This window comes from Sarcophilus harrisii, chromosome 5 (assembly GCF_902635505.1).
Source record: "Sarcophilus harrisii chromosome 5, mSarHar1.11, whole genome shotgun sequence".
Lineage (NCBI taxonomy): Eukaryota > Metazoa > Chordata > Mammalia > Dasyuromorphia > Dasyuridae > Sarcophilus > Sarcophilus harrisii.
Window position 1 is genome coordinate 37,706,431 of NC_045430.1, and position 13,724 is coordinate 37,720,154.

Below are 13,724 nucleotides of genomic sequence, written 5' to 3' on the forward strand. Positions count from 1 at the left end.
CAGCCATTCTCCAACTGATGGGCATCCACTCAGTTTCCAGTTTCTAGCCACTACAAAAAGGGCTGCCACAAACATTCGTGCACATACAGGTCTCTTATCTTTTTGGGATATAATAAGCCCAATAAAAACACTGATGGATCAAAGGGTAGGCACAGTTTGATAGCCCTTTGGGCATAGTTCCAAACTGCTCTCCAGAATGGTTGGATCTTTCACAATTCCACCAACAATGCATCAGTTCCCAGTTTTCCCACATCCCCTCCAACATTCATCATTATCTTTTCCTGTCATCTTAGTCAATCTGACAGGTGTGTAGTGGTGAAGATGAGTCTTTTTCACTTCAGGCCTGAAACTCTAGCCACTGCACTACCTAGCTGCCCAACATGATAGGTCTTTCCATATTAATTACATTCACAAGGTGTGAAGACCGAGTTAGCACCCTGAATCAGCCAGAGTCAGGATAAGCAAAAGTCCTTGGTCTTTATTCTTGGTCTTAAGAGGTAGGAGTGAATTGGATGGACGCAGACTCTCCACAACTTCTCCTCTTCGTCTCTCACCCAGAAGTGACTCTGGCTAGTCTTACTCTACCCTCTAGTCCCTCCTACAAATCTCTGTATACACCAATTATTGAGCCAGCACAGACTAGTGGGAAGGGCCATTTTCCAAGCATATGGTTATAGAGTATTGTCCAATCAGTAATTAACCTTAAGTGCTTGGTTGTCTGACCTCAGTGCATCAACTCAAGAGTTTCAGCTCTTTATAACAAGGTTTCCCTCTAGCCCAAAGTCTGATATTTTCAAAGGGCAAGAACTACTTTCAGGGGGTTCATGAGGTCAAAACTATTTTCATGATAATATTAGGACAATTTATTACAATAAATACAGTAAATAAATATAATATTTGTTTATAGTAAATATCTATAGATATAATCCATGTAAATAAAAGCTCTTTGGAGAGGGATAAATAATTTCCAAAAGCTCAAAGAGACTAAAAAGTTTGAAAATCTTTGCCTTAGAGTGCTGAGAGGTTAAGTCATTTGCCTAGAGTTAGATAGCTCTGTGTAGGAAATTATGTTTGCTGTGGGATTTCAAACCCAAGCTTGACAACAAAACTGCCTCTCTCTTCACTATATCATGCTACCTCTCACCTTGCTGGCATAGGTTTCTGAAAAGCATCATATACAGATTTGAACCACAGATTAACTCCAATAAATACAGTGAAAAAAAATAGACACCAAAATGTATTTCACCACAGTCCCAAAACAGCAAGTCTGATGTGTCAATAGTACTGAGACAAAGACCTTAAGCCATCCCTGAGATTGTTTACTAAAAGGGGTTCCAACAGAGGGAGGGAGCCTGTAGCTACTATGAAAAAAAAAAGGGGAGGAGGAGAAGAAGCAATCTGTATTGGTAGCTTCCCATTTCAACTAATGATTCTTGCTAAGTAACTGCTAAACTCAGTTCTTACCACCTATTGAAGAAATATAAATGCTATCTCAAAATTATGATACCTGAGAAAAAGCTCCTCTCATCCCATCCTAGTTCTATATTTCCCATGACATCTTTGCTTCAGTTGCAGTCCTGCTTGGTGAACCATGACTTAGTGGGATGTATCAAAATAACTCTATTGGGGGATACACTGTTCCTACACTGGCTTTGTAAAGAAATCTAGCAATTGGGGATGGACCCTCTAGATTTTATAAATGATATAAAATACCCCCCGGGAAAGTACTGCTCCTAATAACCAGCCTTTCTGTTATTCAGGAATGGTTTGCATATTTCACAGCTCTTGGGAATTTATATCTTGGAGTATGTACATATATCCTTCTAACACTGGCATTTGAGCTTTCATGACTGTTTGGTAGCCCCTCTTAATGGGGTAGAAGGAAGAGGAAGTTGCCATTATTCTTTGAGTTGTTTTTTGGGGAAATGGTAGCTCTTTCAACTTTGCTCTTTGACGGTAGAATCCAGCCTTGAAAAAAAGCACGGTATCTGTGTGGCCTTGGATAAATAACTTTCCTTTTCAGGACCTTTCCATCTAGGAAACAAAAAGACAGAACTAGATTTGAGATATCAAATATGGAGATTACTACCAGCAACATTCCAGAGTGCTGTGGGACCCAGATTAAAATAGAATTTAAAAAATAACCAAATAAATAAAAATACAGTTGAATATGTGGCTTTCCAAGTTAATATACAGCCTACAGGGCTTTATATGCCATTAGAGGCTCTGTTTCTATTTTCAGTTTGACTAGACTAGATGATGTCTGCTATCCTTTAAAGCTTTTTATGATTCTGTGATCCTTTCAGACACATTGTTCCCATAGCTGCCAAAATCATCTACCTATGGTATGGTTCTGAACAAACCACCCTGTCCCTCAAAATCCTTCCTTGGCTCCCAATTGCTTAAAGGGTAATTCAACATCAATAAGCATTTGTCACATGCCTATTAGATACTTGAGATACAAAATCAAATGAAAAGGTTCTATCTTCAGGAAACTTCTCTTCTACTATGTACACAGATTTTTTTTTTTAAAGCAAAAGTAATTTTAGAAGTAGGAGATCACTTACAAGTGTAGGGGTAGAATTGTAGGGGATGAGAAAGAGTCATGAAGAGCAGATGTTTTCTGTTCCTATCCTTGAAAGAAGTTAGGGATTTTAAGAGAAGTCTTAGAAAAGCAGAAGAAGAATATCAAGCATGGGGAAACAGCTAAGGAAATAAAAAGCTGAGCTTGGGGAACAGATAGTTTCTTAATTTGGCCAGAACTTGAGTTTTCAAATCATGGGAAATGGGTGATAAAGGAGATTAGAACTAGATTCCATAAGAAAATACAAGCCTTATGGTCCTTCACAATCCTACCTTTCCATTAATATTTCTGTGTCACTCAGTTCACCTTCCAATCAATCCCTGATTTCTACTTGCAACTTCCTACCTCCATCCATTTGCCCAGTTTTCCTGCTCTTTCCCCTTCCCAAGGCAGATGGGTGTTGCAGAAAATACTGTAGAATCAGGATTCATTCATCTTCCTTAGTTGAAATCCAGTCTCAGACATTCACTAGCTGCGTAGCTAGTCATTTAACTCATAATTTGTCTCAATTTCCTCATCCTCAAAATGAGCTGGAGAAGGAAATACAAAGCACTTCCAGTGACTGCCAAAAACAAACAACCAAAACAAAACAAATGGAGTCCCAAAGAATTGGACACGGCTGAAAATGACTGAACAGCAACTGAATTCTTCCCTAACTCCAGAAGTCTATGTTTTTTATCTGCTCCTGATGATTAGTCCCATGGGAAATATGAGGTAAGTATCCCATGGCAACTGTAATATATACTTTTCTATGCTCGAGAGAAAACTCAGCTATATATCTGTTTTTATATCCAGATTGCTCTTCTATCTAGAGGGGATTCTAGGGTCTATGAAATCCAACAGGCTTCTAGACATCCAGTTAGTGCCTGTTCAATCATTTTCAGTTGTGTTCTACTCTCTATAATCCCATTTGTGGTTTTCTTGGCAGAAATACTTGCATGATTTGCCATTTCCTTCTTCAGCTCATTTTACAGATGAGGAAACTGAGGTGAAAAGGGTTAAGTGACTTGCCTAGGGTCACACATCTAGGCAGTGTCTGAGGTGGGATTTGAACTCACAAAGATGAATCTTCCTGACCCTGACTCACCACTCTGTACCTTATAAAGCCACCAAGCACGCTAAGTTGTTGCTTGTTGCTTATACTTTGTTCTTGAAGAGGACTTGACATCAGGGAGGTGATGCTATGATAGGGAAATGAATTGAATTTAAGTGATGGTGGGCTGTGCAAAGTCACTGTGGGAAATGCTGTGGGAGACCTTGGCCTTTTTAACTAAAATTTCAGTTTGACTAAAGCCTCACCCAGTTAGTGATGAAAGCTAGGTGAGATTTGAAGCAAAGAATGTCCTGTTTTACTAAAAAAAAAAAAAATCCATTATGAGATGGGAAGACTTTCAGGGTTTCCGTTCAAAACAGAAACAACTGCTATTTGTATTCACTCTGAGTCAATCTAAGCAATGACAGTTGGGGCTTTCCTGGGGATCTCCTGTTGGTCCTTCAATGAGCACCAGAGTGATTTAGGTTTAAGGCATGGTCCTTAAGAAAGAAATCTAGCTGGTAAATCTCAAGATATCTTGGGAGTGATCCTCCACCAAAATTGCATTTTGTAAGGCAGTGCACCCACAGTAAGAGAATGGAAATGGTATGGAAAGGCTATGTGGAAAAGATAGAAAAAAGGAAGGAAAGAAAGAAAGAAAAAAGGAAGCAGGGAAGGAAGCAAGGAAGGAAGGAAGGAAGGAAGGAAGGAAGTGGAAAGGAGGGAAGGAAGGAAGAAAGGTGGGAAGGAGGGAAGGAGAGAGAGAGGGAAGGGAAAGAAGGAGGGAAGGGAATAAGGAAGGGAGAGAGGAAGGAAGGAAGAAAGAAAGAAGAAAGAAAGAAAGAGAAAAAAGGAGGGAGAGAGAAAGAAAGAAAGAAACAAAAAAGAAAGAAAAGAAGGAAGGAAGGAAGGAGGGAAGGAAGGAAGGAAGGAAGAAGGAAAAGAGGGAAGGAAGGAGGGAAAGAGGAAAGAAAAGAAGGAAGGAGGGAAGGAAAGAGGGAAGGAAGGAAGGGAAAGAAGATTTGCTGTCCAGATGACCAGTCCATTTGGATGCCCAGTAGAATAACTCTATTCACAGAATGGAGGTTGTCTGCCCTTCACTCTGGAAGAGGACTATGACATCAGAGAGGTGATGCTATGACATTTAAGTGAGGTTTTCCTATTGCTTATTGAGTCTGAATTCAGAGTTTAAATGCTGTCTGTAACATTCTAGAGTCTGTTCAGTGACTTCCATGAGGATCCAACTTCATTATATCAGAATCACTGAAATAAAGCAAGTTCAAAAGAGATGGAGTTAGCCAATGGTTGGTGACTAAGAACTAAAATCTAATGGATAGATTCACAAATACACACACTCTTAGCCAAATAGTGGCTCTAAGAGACACAGATGAAGGTCTGGGACTCTGAGCTAACCACAGAAGCAAGGGAATTACTCAATGCTTCCACCCCACTGGGGCATGGATAAACTGCCAGGACAATCATGGAACTTTAAGAATTATGAACCTTTCTTCTAAGAAGCTATCAATGCCACCTGGTGGCCAAATGACATATTTATTTGGATATTAGTCATAGCTTCCTCAGAAATTATAAGATCATTGAAGAAGAGGATGGTACCATTTTTTGAGCATTGTAATACCTGACACTTTTTTGGTTCCAGACCATTGCTATAGCGAACTCCTGGGAAGAAAACTGGGTTTTTTCTTAGGGAGGGTGTGTTTGTATGTGTTTGTATGTGTGTGTGTGTATTTTCAGTGCAGATCATAAATTATTCTGCAATTTATTTATGATCAGGGGACTGACTGATGAGTATCCCATCCTTGACAGAATTCATTGTGTTATACCTACTGTCAATCTATATGGAGTCTTGGTGAGCCCAGTTTCAGAAAATTGTCAAGGTGGAACATTTTCCCTTGATGATTCAGTGAGTATCAAATGGCTGTCAGCTTACTGCAGAGTGACAAAAGTCTTTCAGTGGGCTGCTGAATCAAACGGGAATATGCATGCAAAAGATTATAGTAGAACTCTTCCTCTCAACACAGGAAGCTTTGGAGGGAAAAAGAAGAAATACTGTGACTGGGGACTGAGGATAGTGACAATAGCATCAGTAATAGCAGCCTATTGTAACTGTCCTTTCTCATCTCCCGGTGGCCATGTGGCCATGAACATATGATCTCCTGTTTGTTTCTGTCTTTTTTGTGTTTATTTTTTCCCAGTCTTGGGTAAATGAACGTAGAAGGTAGAATGAACCAGGTTATTACCTTGAGAACTTTAAAAACCCAGAAAACTTACCAGAAATCTAGCAACTGTAGTCCCTAGCAAAATTGGTGACTAGTGGCTCTGAGGAACAAGTTATTTGACTCCAACAAGCATTGAGTTGAGACAGTGGTATTGTATTCTGTAATTCAGTCATGTTCAACTCTCTGTGACTTCATGGACCATAGCATGCCAGTTCTGGGTTGTTTTTTGTTTGTTTGTTTGTTTGTTTGTTTTGTTTTTTTTTTAACGAAGATACTAGAGTGTTTTGCCATTTCCATTAAGGCAAACTGAATAGTTACTTGCCCAAGTTCACACAACTAGTCGGTGTCTGAGGACAGATTTAAACTCAGGTTTTCCTTACTCCAGACCTAACACTGTCCACTGAGCCATTTAGCTGCCTCTGACACAGTAGCACCATGTTCTGAAAGCAAGAAGGGGCAATTTGTCCACTAGCTATACCATGCCCAGAAATGAACCTGGTCTGGTAAATGTTGTAGCAGTATTTTAAACTTGAGCTCACTATCTCTAACAATATTAAAAATAGAGGAGAATGTGTTCTTAGTTTAGGAGATTTTTGTACTTTTCCCTTTATTATGACTTTTCAGTTTTATTTTGGTAAGAGCTAAAGATATTAACTGATTTGTCAATATGGATAAAATATTTTACTACATATTTTATTTTGTTTTATTTTATAAACATTATAAATATTATAAAATATTTTATTTTATAAAAAAATGGTAAAAAAAAAAACAAAACCTGATATTGGAAAGGTGTTAATGGAATAAAACTTATTAGGGGGAACAAATCTGAAAAGGGTTGATGAGTGATAGTATTAGCAGGCCCCCCAAACTATCAGTATTACCGAAAATGCTGAAAAGAGAAGTGCTGTGCTATATTTTGGGGACCTGCACTGCCAGTAGAAATGGAGTCAGGAAAGTGAGTCTAGAATCTTATTGCTCAGTCATTTTCAATTCTTTCTGAGTTTTCATGAGTCCCCATTTGGAGTTTTCTTGACAGACATACTAAAGTGATTTGCCTTTTCCTTATCCAGCTCATTTTACAGATGGGGAAACCGAGGCACACAGAGTTAAATGACTTGCCCAGAGTCACACAGCTAATAAGTGTCTGAGGCCAGATTTGAACTTAGAAAAATAACCTTCCAGACTCCAGGTCCAGCACTCTGTGCACTATGGTGCCACCTAGCTGCCTTCAGTATAAATGCTTTGAACTTGCAAAAGAACCTTGATGATTTCTTTTAAAATTTTAAATTATTGATATATTTAATTAAAATTCAACACAACTATTATATTTTGCTATATATTACTCTAGCCAATTTTCAAACTTTGTACATGCAAACTTTCCTCATCTGTTGCTCAGTGACTGAAAGGACTACATTCATAATGCTAGAAAGATCATCCAGAGAATGAGATTTTGATGCACACAGAACAGTTTTGATGTGACCCCCTCCCAAAGAAAAATGCTGTTGGAGATAGATCAGGTGACCCAGACGGCCAAGTAACAGGACTTCCTCTACCAATTCATCAGTCTGAGAATATCATCCAGAAATGATCATGTACAAAATGCATAATCACTGGTGGGTGGATGCCCATCTATTGGAGAATGGCTGAATAAGTTATGGTATATGAATGTAAGGGAATATTGCAAGGGTGAATGGTGAAAATTATACTTGCATGTATTTTGAAAATAAAAGCTATTATTAAAAAATGGAGACAATAATAGTACCTACCTCCCAAGGTTATTGTGAGGATCAAATGACAATAATTGTAAAAGCACTTGTAAAAGCAGTGCCTGCCCCATGGTAAGCATAAAGGTTAATTATTGTCATTATTTGTTTAAAATCACATATAGCTATTGAGGATTATCACTCTCTGGGAACTCTAGGACCCCGATCCTGTTCTGACTAGAAATTTCTAATCCCTGGCAACCCCTAAGTTAAACACCAACAAATCTCTGCTGTGGTCAGCAGTTCCTACATGTCCCTTTTCGGGAACAGAGATGGCCCCAGGAGCACTTCTGCAAACCCTCCCTTCCTGCAGTTTGGCTATTCTGATGACCCAGAGCTGGTCACATGCCTCTGTTGTCTAGAGGTGGCTTAGATCCATCCTGTGGTTTTTCTAGGAAAGTGTTGTCATCCTGCAATAAATAATTTGTGAACCACTGTTCTATCTGTTTACCTAGCCACCCCTTTCCCATTCCCCATAGACTTCCAACTGTCTATAGCCCTGCTTATAAATCCCCTTACTGAACTAAGTCAAACAGTGCATGATTCCAAATTACAATTCTTTAACCCTGAATAAATGCCTTACTTTATATATTGAGCACTTTGTTGTTCTGTGTTTGTATAGGCTTGAGAGAGAGAAAATGTGGACTTGAACCTAAGCCTAAATTCTCAGCTTTAAAGCTAGAAATGCTTTATATATATAGAAATACATATATGTAGTATTAAATCTAATTTCTTTTTAAACAGATGAGGAAAGTGTGCTCTACAGAGATTAAATGCTAATAATATACTTGACATGGTATTTGAACTGAGGTTCAAGTTCATAACTCCAAGTCCAGTATACTATCCACTATTCCACATTATCTCCCAAAGCCACCCAAAGAGGAAGAGGTACTTAGGACTAGGAGCATGGAATTTCTTAGTCTCCCTGTTAAATGTAGGTAGTGATGCTAATAACATCAACATCTGTGACCTGGAAGGATGGTGAGTTGCAAATTGGAAATGTAACTGCCAAAGCTAAATAGCATTCGTTAGTGATGTCAGTGCAGCTGGGAAGTTGCCCTTTGCCTTGTGAAGCTGGACAATCACCCTTCTCCATCTCTCTCTCCCTCTCAGTCTGTTTCTGTTTCTGGTTTTCCTTCCTTCCTATTTCTGTTTGTTTTTCTATGTCTTCCTCTCTCCTTTTTTCTTTCTCCTTTGCCTTTTCCCCTCCTGCCTCTTTCTCTTCTTTCATTCCTTCCTTCCTTCTTTCTTTTTTCCTCCCTCCCTCCCTCCTTCTCTCTCTCCTCTCTCCTCCCCCTCTTCCTTCTTCCTTCCTTCCTTCCCTTCTTCCTTTTTCTTCCTTTCTTTGTTTTTCTTCCTTCCTTCCTTCCATTCTTTCTCTCTTCTTTCCTTCCTTCTCTCTGTCTCTCTGTGTATCTGTCTCTTTTTCTCCCTCCCTCCTTCATCCATCTGTGTGTCTCTGCCCCTCTCTATGTCCTTCTGTCTTTCTTTCTTCCACTCTTCATCTCACTTCCCTCCATCCCCCCTTTCTCATGCACACTCTTTATTTCATTGATCCTGAGAACCAGACTGGGAGGGAATCCCCTCTGACAATGCAAATCAGTATAAGCTCAGCATTTTCCATTCTTAGGCAGTTGGCTTCAGGGCCCTAAGTGGTTAAATGACTTGCCCAGGATCACACAGCCAATAAATGTCAGAGATGAGACTTGAATACAAGTATCTCTGACTCATAGACAGTGATTATACCTTAGTTTGCCTTTCTTTATTTTTGTTGTTCAATATCTTCAGTCACATCTGATTCTTTAAGACCATATTTGGGGTTTTCTTGCCAAAGATAATGAAATGATTTGCCATTGTCTCCTCCAGCTTAACAGATGAGGAAACTGAGACAAACAGGATTGAGTAACTTGCTGAGGATCACACAGCTAGAACATGTCTGAAGCTGGATTTGAACTTGTCTTCCTGACTCCAGGCACAGTTCTCTATGTAGTATAGCACCACCAAGTTGTCCTTCTCTTTGTTTCACCATGTCTTAAAAAAATCTGTTTCCATTTCTGAACAAAAGTTTAATCCTTTTTACAGGATATATTTCTCAGGAGAAGTAGTAGTGGAAAGGACACTGGACTCAGAGCTAACATTTCTAAAAATCCTATTCTCCTTAACTTCTTTCTTGTTTATTTTATGTTTGGATTTATCTAGTTCTGAGAGGGAAGAGTTAAGGTCCCCCCACTGTTATAGTTTTGATATCTATTTCTGAACTCAGAGTTAACAGACCTGGGGTTCAAGTCCAACAATTGAGTTAGCCACCAAAAGTCTTGAAGTCTTAGTTTTCCCATCTGTAAAATGGAGATAAGATATATACTACTCAACCCTCCCTACCCCCACCCCACATCCCTCAGGATGGTCATGAGCAAAGTGTCAACTGTAAATCCTGATAGGTAAGTTTTTCTTATTACCTCCTCATAGCCTTTAAGCTGAAACATTCCCTTTCTTCTTTGATTTGGCAGCATCCAGACAGCATGTTTGCTCTCCCTTAGAAAGGAAAGTGCTCACTTTATACACAAGCATAGCACAGCTGCTCTCCTGGAACAGTCTTGAGGAAGTTAGGTCGTGCAGATATGTGCCTGGTTATGGCTTCCAGAAACCCCTCTGTACTCAGTCTCTCCTTAGAAAATTAGCTACTCCTGGAGACTCCCTGCAGTGTGGAAATGATGTGAAGTCAGTTTTACTTTGTACCCCAGGAAATTATTTCCAGCAAAATATTTCTGCCCTTCCATCTGCCCAGATCTGCCTTCCATCTGCTGAAATCTGGCGTGTTGCAGCTTCTGAGAGCCAGATGTCCTCCATGCTCCGAGCCTGGGCTCCAACATCTCCTCCTTCTCAAAAAGCTGGAGTCCTTTTATTCTTCCTTATTTTAAAGATTTCTTTTGTTCATTCTTTAGGACTGGCATTTGGGTTTCCAGTGGGTTCTTGCTTGAGTCTTCACCATAATACTTCTATTCTTATACAGAGAAGAGAAAAAGCCTGTCTTCTTTAAACTTCAAAGGCTTAAAAGAAATTTTTTAAGGGAAATTTTTTTCTTTTGCAGTTTATCTGGTTGAAGAATTGTGGGTGAAGCCAGAGATGGAATGCTAGCACCCTAGTCACATGTCTCATATCAAGTATCGTTGTTCAGTGCGATTCTTCATGACTCTGTCATGATCTCTGTCCATGGGGTTTTCTTGGCAAAGATACTAGACTGGTTTATTACTTCTCCAGTGGCAAGTGCCCAAAGTCACACAAGCTAGAATGTTTCTCAAGCTGCATTTGAACTCAGGTCTTCCTGACTCCAAGCTTGGGGGTTTATCCACTGAGTCATCTAGCTGCCTCTCATATCAAGTACCAGCAACACTGAATCTAGCTAGAGTTAGGAAGCCCTGAATTCATATCCAGTCTCAGACACTTATACATTAAGACATTTTGTATAATAGTAGCTTAGGCATTTAGATAATTAGTTATTGAGTCACTTTGTTTCAGAATATAGAAAGTCTGAACCTTTTTCATCCTTTTGCACTTCCTATCCCCCAGAATCTTGTTATTATCAGTCCTTCAACATCTTTACTTTTGTGTAGTTTCTAGCATCAATTCTATTAATAATTAAATCATCTTGGACCCATACAGCTGTTTTCCCCAGTTTTGTTCACATTAGTATCATTTTGACTTCTTTTATAAGCACATCAGGTACTGTCGGGGTAGGGTTTGAGTTTGGTAGGAGGTTTTTGATATAGTGCAGAGCTCTCTAGGTAACCTTCATACTTGAGATCCCACAGGATTTCAATCAGATCTTCTGATTGAAATTCAAATTCAGTTCAAATTGGCTCCAGTATGGAGCGAAGAGAGTATAAATGGGAAGTCCTTTCCAATTTGTATAGCACTCTTTGTGCCTGCTTCAGGTATCGTGTTCTATTTTGTAGTGTGGCTATTGTGGGCTTGGCTTATCTCTCCTATTATATTGGAAGCTTCTTCAGACCAGGGACCATGTGCCCAGCACAGTGCTTTGCAATTGTTCTCACTTCAATCTATCAAAGTTCTAATTTTATTGGTTTGGGTCTTCTTTTAACTAATACAGATGTATATATGATTTACTCAAAGTCTTTAAGACTTAATATAGAATGAGCAAGGAAGTGGGCCATTGGGACAGTGGTTGGAGTCAGGAAGACCTAAATTTACAATCTTATCTCAGCTCTTCCGTTTTAAAAAAAGGGATTTTAGGAGGGTAAGATTCTGGGAAGATGGTGTAGTAGATCAGTAGATTTCAAGCTCTTAGATTTTCCCCCTAAATAAAAACAAAATTGCATTTCTGGATGAACTTAGAAGGTGAAAAATAAATAAGACTTGAGGTACAACAAGGGACCTCCTAGGACAATCCACGAAGCCCCAAAGAAAGGCCCAGCCTGGGACTTAACCCATGTGAAGTGCAAACACCTCAGGCTAAAGCTGCAGAAATGCCAAGTGGGAATTCCAGGGGCAAGTTGGACTTGGCTGGAGCCTCAGCAGGAACCACAGAAACTTTCACCTCCCAGGCTACTTGTAGAGTGCAAAAGGAGGTGGGGGTCTAAGTCCTAGAAGACTGAGAGAACCTCGCCTGACTAGGAACGCCAAGCCCAGCTGTGCTGCAGAGGTGCGGCTGTGAGCGAGAAGGCAACCGCACATCTGGGGTGCAGAAGCAGTGGGGCAGGAACGCTGCTGGCTGTGGGATTTACAGAAGCAGGTAGCTCTTGGTTTGGGGTTTCAGGTCAGAGGGGAGAGCTAAAGTGAAGGCAGAGGCACCATCCCCCCATCCCACACTTAGAGGTGCTACACTAATACTTCTTATTAAAAAAATTAATAATTATGAACAGGCAAAGGAGAAAGAACCCAGGTATAGAAACTTTAGTATGGAATAGAGAAGATCAGAGTTCATCTTCAGAGAGGGATCCTGAAGTTAAAAAAAAAAGCATCTTCTACCCAAAGAGTAACATTAAATAATTACCTGCCCAGAATTTATAGAACTCATAAAAGACTTCAAAAATCAAATGAGAGAGATTGAGAAAAAATTATACTAAAAAAGAATCATCCAAGAAAAGCAAGAATAGAAAAAAAAAAGTTAACCAACTAGAAAAGGAGATACAGAATCTTAAAGAAGAATATAATTCTTTTAAAATTGAAATTGATAAAGGGAAGTCAGTGAAGCTATAGGAGACCAAGAAATAATAAAATAAAACATGAAGAATGGGGGGAAAAAAGAGCAGAATATGAAACATCAGAAAGGCAACAGATCTGGAGAATATATCCAAAAAGAAAAAATATAAGAATAATTAGACCACTTAAAAGCTGTGACCAAAAAAAGAACCTTGACACAATAAAGCAAGTAATAAAGAAAATTGCCATGGAGTAATAGAATAAGAGGGGAGAATAGAAACAGAAAAAAAAAAATTCACCAATCATCACCTCAGAGAGGTCTTACTAGGAAGACATATAGAAATATCATTGCTAAATTTTTAAATCCCCAGATCAAAGAGAAAATTTTACAAGCAGCAACAACAACAACACAAAGTAATTCAAATATGCTACAATAAGAACTGCACAGGATTTATCAACAGCAACAGTAAAGACCACAAATCATAAACACTATAGATCAACAATCAAAAGAACAATCAAAAGCCAACATTATATATATGCAGCAAAATTAAATGTAATATTGAATGACAAAATGGACATTTAACAAACTGTTGGACTTTTAGGGTTTTGTCTCAAACAAACCTGAAATCAATAGAAAATTTAACATGTAAGCGCCAACATCAAAGACTATTTTCAAGGAACTCAATAAGGATAAATTGTCTGTGATTTACAAATGGAAATGTAAATCATATATCTAAGATTGACATTAGTGATTGAGTAGTCAAAAAAAAAAAAAAAAAGATTGGGGCAGAGCTGCATATGTTGCCTCTAAACAGCAAAACCCTCTAGGAAAAAGTAAAAATAGTAATCATGCTGTACAAATGAGAGATGATAGCAAGAACCAACAAAGAGGAATTAGATGGGGGAAAGAGTTGGTAATTCTGAAAACCTACTCACATAGGACATGG